This window comes from Jaculus jaculus, chromosome 6 (assembly GCF_020740685.1).
Source record: "Jaculus jaculus isolate mJacJac1 chromosome 6, mJacJac1.mat.Y.cur, whole genome shotgun sequence".
Taxonomy (NCBI): domain Eukaryota; kingdom Metazoa; phylum Chordata; class Mammalia; order Rodentia; family Dipodidae; genus Jaculus; species Jaculus jaculus.
In genome coordinates this window covers 138,305,423-138,312,357 of record NC_059107.1, presented here as the reverse complement: position 1 = coordinate 138,312,357, position 6,935 = coordinate 138,305,423, and positions in this window count along the sequence as shown.

Here is a 6,935-nt window from a genome sequence, read left to right as displayed (position 1 = left end):
CCACCTTGCCCAGTATGAGTTGTTTTTTTTTTTAATCTTGTTTTAATATTTTGATTGTACTGTGTTTAAACATAGTAGAGAGTGAGCCCAGAATGCTTCAGTATTTCATAGTAGATTGTAAAACTGTTGTTCTGCCATTCCATGGGAATCACTGGAAAGACTCACCCAGCTTTTGTATTTCCTGGAGCCCATCTCCTTCTTCCTCCTGGCCAGGAGCTTTGTATTCTTTCCTCTTGCCTCCTCTTAAGCAATATAAACTCTATAATCCCTATAAAAAAAACTGAAACTTAAAAACCTCACCCAGTTTATTAAGAAATAGATTTATGGGCTGTAGAGATGGCTTAGTGGTTAAGGCATATGCCTGTGAAACCTAAAGACCTAGGTTCAAGTCTCCAGGTCCCATGTAAGCCAGATGCACATGGTGGTACATGCGTCCTGGAGTTCATTTGCAGTAGCTGTAGGCCCTGGCACACCCATTCTCACTTTTTCTATCTCTCCCTCTCTCTGTGGTCAAATAAATAGATAAACAAAATGTTTAACGAAATGGGTTTATAACAAATCTGTTTTCAAGATGTGTTAAAATTTTTCAGGGCTGGAGAGATGGCTTTGCAGTTAAGGTGTTTGCCTGCAAAGCCTAAGGACTCCAGTTTGATTCTCCAGGACCTGCGTAAGCCAGCTGCACAAAGAAGCGCATGCATCTGGAGTTCATTTGCAGTGGCTGGAGGCCCTGGCATGCCCATTCTCTCTCTCGCCCTCTCATTCTACCTCTTTCTCTTTCAAATAAATTTTTTTCAAGGTAGGGTTTCACTGTAGCCCAGGTTGACCTAGAATCCATTTTATAGTCTCAAGGTGGCCTTGAACTTGAGAAGATCCTCCTACTTCTGCCTTCTGAGTGCTGGGATTAAAGGCGTGTTCTGCCACACCCAGTTTATTTTTTAAGACTAGATAATCTGCAAAGATAAAAAAAAATGCTGACTGATTTTTCCCTGTAAAGTGGAGGAGTGCTGCTGTAATAGGAGAGTGAGGATCGACCAGAAGCCTCATTATTGTTACAAGGAAAATACTTAGACTGTCTTCTACACTAATGTCACAAGCCAATTTATTACTGTTAAATAGTTCCTTGCTCTGCTTTCATAATGAATGATTTTGATATATTTGTTCCTTAGTTTTTCTTTGTCCCTTTTTTTGTTGTTTGTTTTGTTTGTTTGTTTTACAGAGACAGGGTCTTGGTATGTAGCCCAGGTTACCCTGGAACTTGCTGTGTAGCCTAGGCTTGCCTTGAACTTGGAACAGTATTCCCTCCTCAGCCTCCCAAGTGCTGGGATTACAGGTGTGCCTCATGCCCTGCTATTTGTTGTTTCTAAAATACAGACATGAACACCTTATTACAGTCATAGTATATTTTTAAAATAAAGATATTTGTAAAAGACAAGCTGAAACTTTTCCATGGGATGGATTTTACTACTGTGGTACTTTATAATAAAAAGTTTAAAAGTATAATCTTGTGATCTTTACCAACTTCCTAAAAGAATTCTTTTTCTTATTTTAACTTGTCAGTAGCTTTGCAAAAAACCACATTGACCATAAGATACTCAAATTAAAAAAAGTTTAGTAGATATATATGTATGTGTGTGTGTGTGTGTGTAAATATATATATATATATATATATATAATATATATATATATATATATATATATATAAATTTGTTTGTTTGTTTGTTTGTTTGTTTGTTTGTTTTTTTGAGGCAGGCTTTCACTCCAGCCCAGGCTGATCTGGAATTCACTATGTAGTCTCAGGGTGGCCTGGAACTCACAGTGCTCCTCCTACCTCTTCCCTCCTGAGTGCTGAGAGCAGGGAGGTGGCTTGAAGTGATATTTTGAAGTGGTTTTAAAACTATTAAAATGTGACCTGAAGTTCAGATGTATTCCTGCTAACAGTTCGTTTCGGTGCTCTCTCTCTGTTCAGTGTTGGATGTCCTTCATGTCACAGGGTCAGGCAAGCAACTCAGTGGAGAACGTGTGCTTAGCATTTACGAGTCCTCCAGCACCAAGAAGAAAAGAAATCATGTCGGCATTTTAAGAGCAAAACAAGTAAAAGCAGTCTGAGTGTCCATTGACAAACAAGCACTCAAGCTGTGACATAGGCATGCTTGTCACGTTACAGAAGCAGTCAAGTGTTGCAAATGGGTGATTCAAGAATATGGAATACGGGGGGCTAGAGAGATGGTTTAGCAGCTAAAGCAGTTACCTGTGAAGCCTAAGGACTCATTCAACTCCTCAGGACCCATGTAAGCCAGATGCACAAAGTGGCACATGCATCTGGAGTTTGTTTGCAGTGGTTGGAGGCCCTGGCGTGCCCATGATCTGTGTCTCTCTCTTCTCACTCTGTTTGCAAATAAGTAAATAAAATTTTTAAAAATATGGATTATGAGGGCTGGAGAAGATGGCTTAGTGGTTAAGGCATTTACCTGCAAAGCCAAAGGACCCCAGTACAATTCCCCAGGATGCACGAGGTGGCACACGCGTCTGGAGTTTGTTTGCAGTGGCTAGAGGCTCTGGTGTGCCCATTTTCTCTCAACCTCTTTCTCTCAAATAAATTTTAAGGGCTGGAGAGATGGCTTAGCGGTTAAGCGCTTGCCTGTGAAGCCTAAGGACCCCGGTTCGAGGCTTGATTCCCCAGGACCCACGTTAGCCAGATGCACAAGGGGGCGCACGCATCTGGAGTTCCTTTGCAGTGGCTGGAAGCCCTGGCATGCCCATTCTTTCTTTCTCTCTCTTTCTCCCTCTGCCTCTCTCATAAATAAATAAATGGAAAAATATTTTTAAAAAACAGCAGGAGCTGGGTGTACGGGCATACACCTTTAATCCCAGTGCTCAGAAGGCAGAGGTAGGAGGATCACTGTGAGTTTGAGGCTACCCTGAGACTACATAGTGAATTCCAGGTCAGCCAGGGCTACAATGAGACCCTATCTCAACACCCCCCCCCCAAAAAAAAAGCAAGAGAAAAGCATATGATTACATACAAAGGTAACCTCATCAAAATGACCTCTGGTTTGTCAATGTAAACTCTAAAAGCCAGAAGGGCTTGAAATAGAATTCCAAACATTGACAGACTATGGCTGCTAACCCAAATTACTATACCCAGCAAAAGTATCCTTCATAATAGAAAATGAGAGGAAAAATTTCCATGATAAAAGAAAACTTTATGAATATATGAACACACAGCCAACCCTATAGAGAATACTTTAGGGAATAATCTATACAGAAGATTCCAAAAACCCACCTCAAGATCCTACAAGAGGGAAAAGCAATAACCAAAATTGGAACAGAAGTGAACATGTATAAAACTCAACACAAGCTGGTTATGGTTGTAGACACCTTTAATCCCAGCACTTGGGAGACATAGGTAGAAGGATTGCAGTAAGTTTGAAGCCACCCTGAGACTACAGGTCAGCCTGGGCTAGAGCAAGACCCTACCTAAAAAATCCAAGAAAGAAAAAAAAAAAAAGTCAACATAGTACCCAAACCCACAAACCCTTCACTTAGACAGGGATTAAATAAAACTTTATAGTTTTTTTAAATTTTTTTTTATTTTTTTTTATTTGAGAGCGACAGACACAGAGAGAAAAACAGATAGAGGGAGAGAGAGAGAATGGGCACGCCAGGGCTTCCAGCCTCTGCAAACGAACTCCAGACGCGTGCGCCCCCTTGTGCATCTGGCTAACATGGGACCTGGAGAACCGAGCCTCGAACCGGGGTCCTTAGGCTTCACAGGCAAGCACTTAACTGCTAAGCCATCTCTCCAGCCCTAAAACTTTATAGTTTTAACTCTAAACATCAATAGTCTTAATTCACCCTTAAAAGACAGGTTAACTGGCTGGATCAGAAAAATTAATCCATTGTCTCCTGTCTACAAGAAACCCCCCTCTTTGTAAAAGATAGGTATATCTTCAGGGTGAAAGGATGGAAAAAACTCTTCCAAGCAAACAAAAAAAATAACAAACAAGCAGGTGTGGCTATAAATGTATATAACAAAACATGGGCTGGAGAGATGGCTTAGTGGTTAAGGCATTTGCCTGCAAAGCCAAAGGACCTCAGTTCAACTCCCCAGGATCCACTTTAGCCAGATGTACAAAGTGGCGCATGCATCTGGAGTTCATTAGTGGTGTCTGTGTCTGGAGGCCCTGGCATGCCCATTCCCCCCCTCCTCTCTCTCTCTCTCTCTCTCTGTGTGTGTGTGTGTGTGTGTCTGCCTCTTTCCCTCTCTCACTCTCTCAAATAAATAAATAAATAAAACTTTAAAAAAAAAATTTAAAAAAACAGACTTCAAACCAAAAGCAATCAAAAGTGACAAAGACCAGTTTTCACTCATCAAGGAAACAATCCAACAATAGGATATCTTAATCATATACCTCAATGCACCAAACAGGTGCTCTACATTTTATAAAGCAAAATCTACTTAATAACAAGTCAGAAATAAATCCCAATACCATCATAGGGGGCATAAGCCACTATAATCAATAGATAGATCATCCAAGCAAAAAGTCAACAGAAAAATAATGGAGCTTAACAGTACTACAGACCAGTTAGACCAGACATCTACAGAACATTCCACCCTACTCTTACAGAATACACATTCTTCTCTGAAACTCATTGAGCCATCTCTAAAATAGATCATATATTAGGGTATAAAGCATTCCTCTATAAATTGAGGAAAACTGATATACCTCCCTGTACTATATCTGACCACAATGCATTAAAGCTAGAAATCAACAACAAGAGAACAGAAAATACACTGACTCCTGGAGACTGTACAACTCACTACAAACAATGAATGGGTCATGGAAGAAATTAAAAAAAGAAACTGTAAAATTTCTATAACTGAATGATAATGATAATGAAAACATATCATACCAGAATTTATTGGACAAAATGAAGACAGTCCTAAGGGGAAAATTCATAGCACTAAGTGAGATTCCAAATTAATAACCATCCACCTAAAAATCATCCAAGCAGAATCCCAGTCCCCAGAGCTCCAGGCAGAAAGAATTCATCAAGATCAGAGCAGAAACCAATGAACTAGAAATTAAGAAAACAGTTAAAAAGACTAATGAAATGAAGAGCTGGTTCTTCTAAAATAAATAAATAAACTAGATTGGTAAACCCCTGGCCAATTTGATCAAAAGAAAAAAAGAGAAGTCTCATATTAACAAGATCAGAAATGAGGGCTGGAGAGATGGCTTAGCAGTTAAGGCATTTGCCTATAAAGTCAAAGGACCCAGGTTCGATTCCCCAGGACCCATGTAAGCCAGATAGATGCACAGGGTGGCGCATGCATCTGGAGTTCGTTTGCAGTGGCTGAAAGCCCTGGCATGCCCATTCCACACATTCTCTTTCTGTCTCTCTCTAACTCACTCAAATAAATAAATAAAACAAGAATATATATTTAATTTTTAAAAATTTGATCAGAGATGATAATGGAAAGGTCACAACTGACACCAATGAAATTAAAAGAATCATCAGGACATTTTTCCAAAACCTCTATTCCAATAAATTGGATAATCTGGAAGAAATGGATGAATTCCTAGGTACATACCACCTACCAAAACTAAACACAGAACAGATAAGCTTCCTAAACAAACCTATTACATCCAATGAGACTGAACATGTAATTTAAAACCTCTCAACCAAACAAAGTCCAGGACCTGATGGATTCTCCCATGAATTCTACTATACCTTCATCAAAGAATTAAAATGACTTTTTCCTCAAGGTTTTTTTATACAACTGGTAGTGAGGAAACGCTCCTGACCTCCTTTTAGGAAGCTAGCGTGCCCATTCTCTCTCTCTCTCTCCCTCATCTGCCTCTTTCTCTCTTTGTTGCTCTCAACTAAATAAATAAGAATGACCAACAAATATGATGGAGAATGGAATTTCAAAGGAGAAAGGGAGGCAGGGAATTAACATGGGATTTTTTTTTTATAATCATGGAAAATGCTAATAAAAATAAATAAATAAATAAATAAATAAATTTTTAAAAAACATGGTAACCCCCCCCAAAAAAGAATGAACAACAACAATTTTTTTTTAAAAAAAGAAGCTAGCATTACTCTGATGCCTGCCCCCCAAAAAAGGAGATATAACAAGAAAGGAAAATTATGAGCCACGTGCGGTGGCGCATGCCTTTAGTCCCAGCACTTGGGAGGCAGATGTAGGAGGATCACTGTGAGTTCAAGGCCACCCTAAGACTACCTACCTAGTGAATTCCAGGTCAGTCTGGGCTAGAGTGAGACCTTATCTCCAAAAAAAAAAAAAAAAAAAGAAGAAGAAGAAAAGAAAAAGGAAAATTATAGACTGATATCCCTGATTGACCTAGATGTGAAACGTCTCAATAAAATCCTTGCTAACCACATCAAGAAGACATCAAAAGCATTATCCGCCTTGATCAAGCAGGCTTCATTCCAGGGATGCAGGGATGGTTCAACATATGAAAATTGATATTGTTAAGTGTAATGCACCATATAAATAAACACAAGAACCACATGATAATTTCAACAGATGCAGAGAAGGCCTTTGACAAAATATAGCATCACTTTATGACCAAAATGCTGGAAAGACTAGGAATAGAAAGATCATAGCTCAACATAACAAAGGCTATATATAAATACCTAAGGTCCAACTCATACTTAATGGGTAAAACTCAGTTCCCACTAAGATCTGGAATATGATAGAGGTGCCCATTCTCAGCACTGCTCTTCAACATAGTACTAGAAGTTCTAGCCCAAGCAAGAAGATAGAGAAGGTAAAAGGGATACAATTTGGAAAGTAGGAAGTCTAACTAGCTGTTGCAGTCAGGTTCGCATTGCTGGTAGAAATCACCCAACCAGACCAGCTTCTGGGAAAAAGAGGTTTATTTTGGCTTACAGGCTCCAAGGGA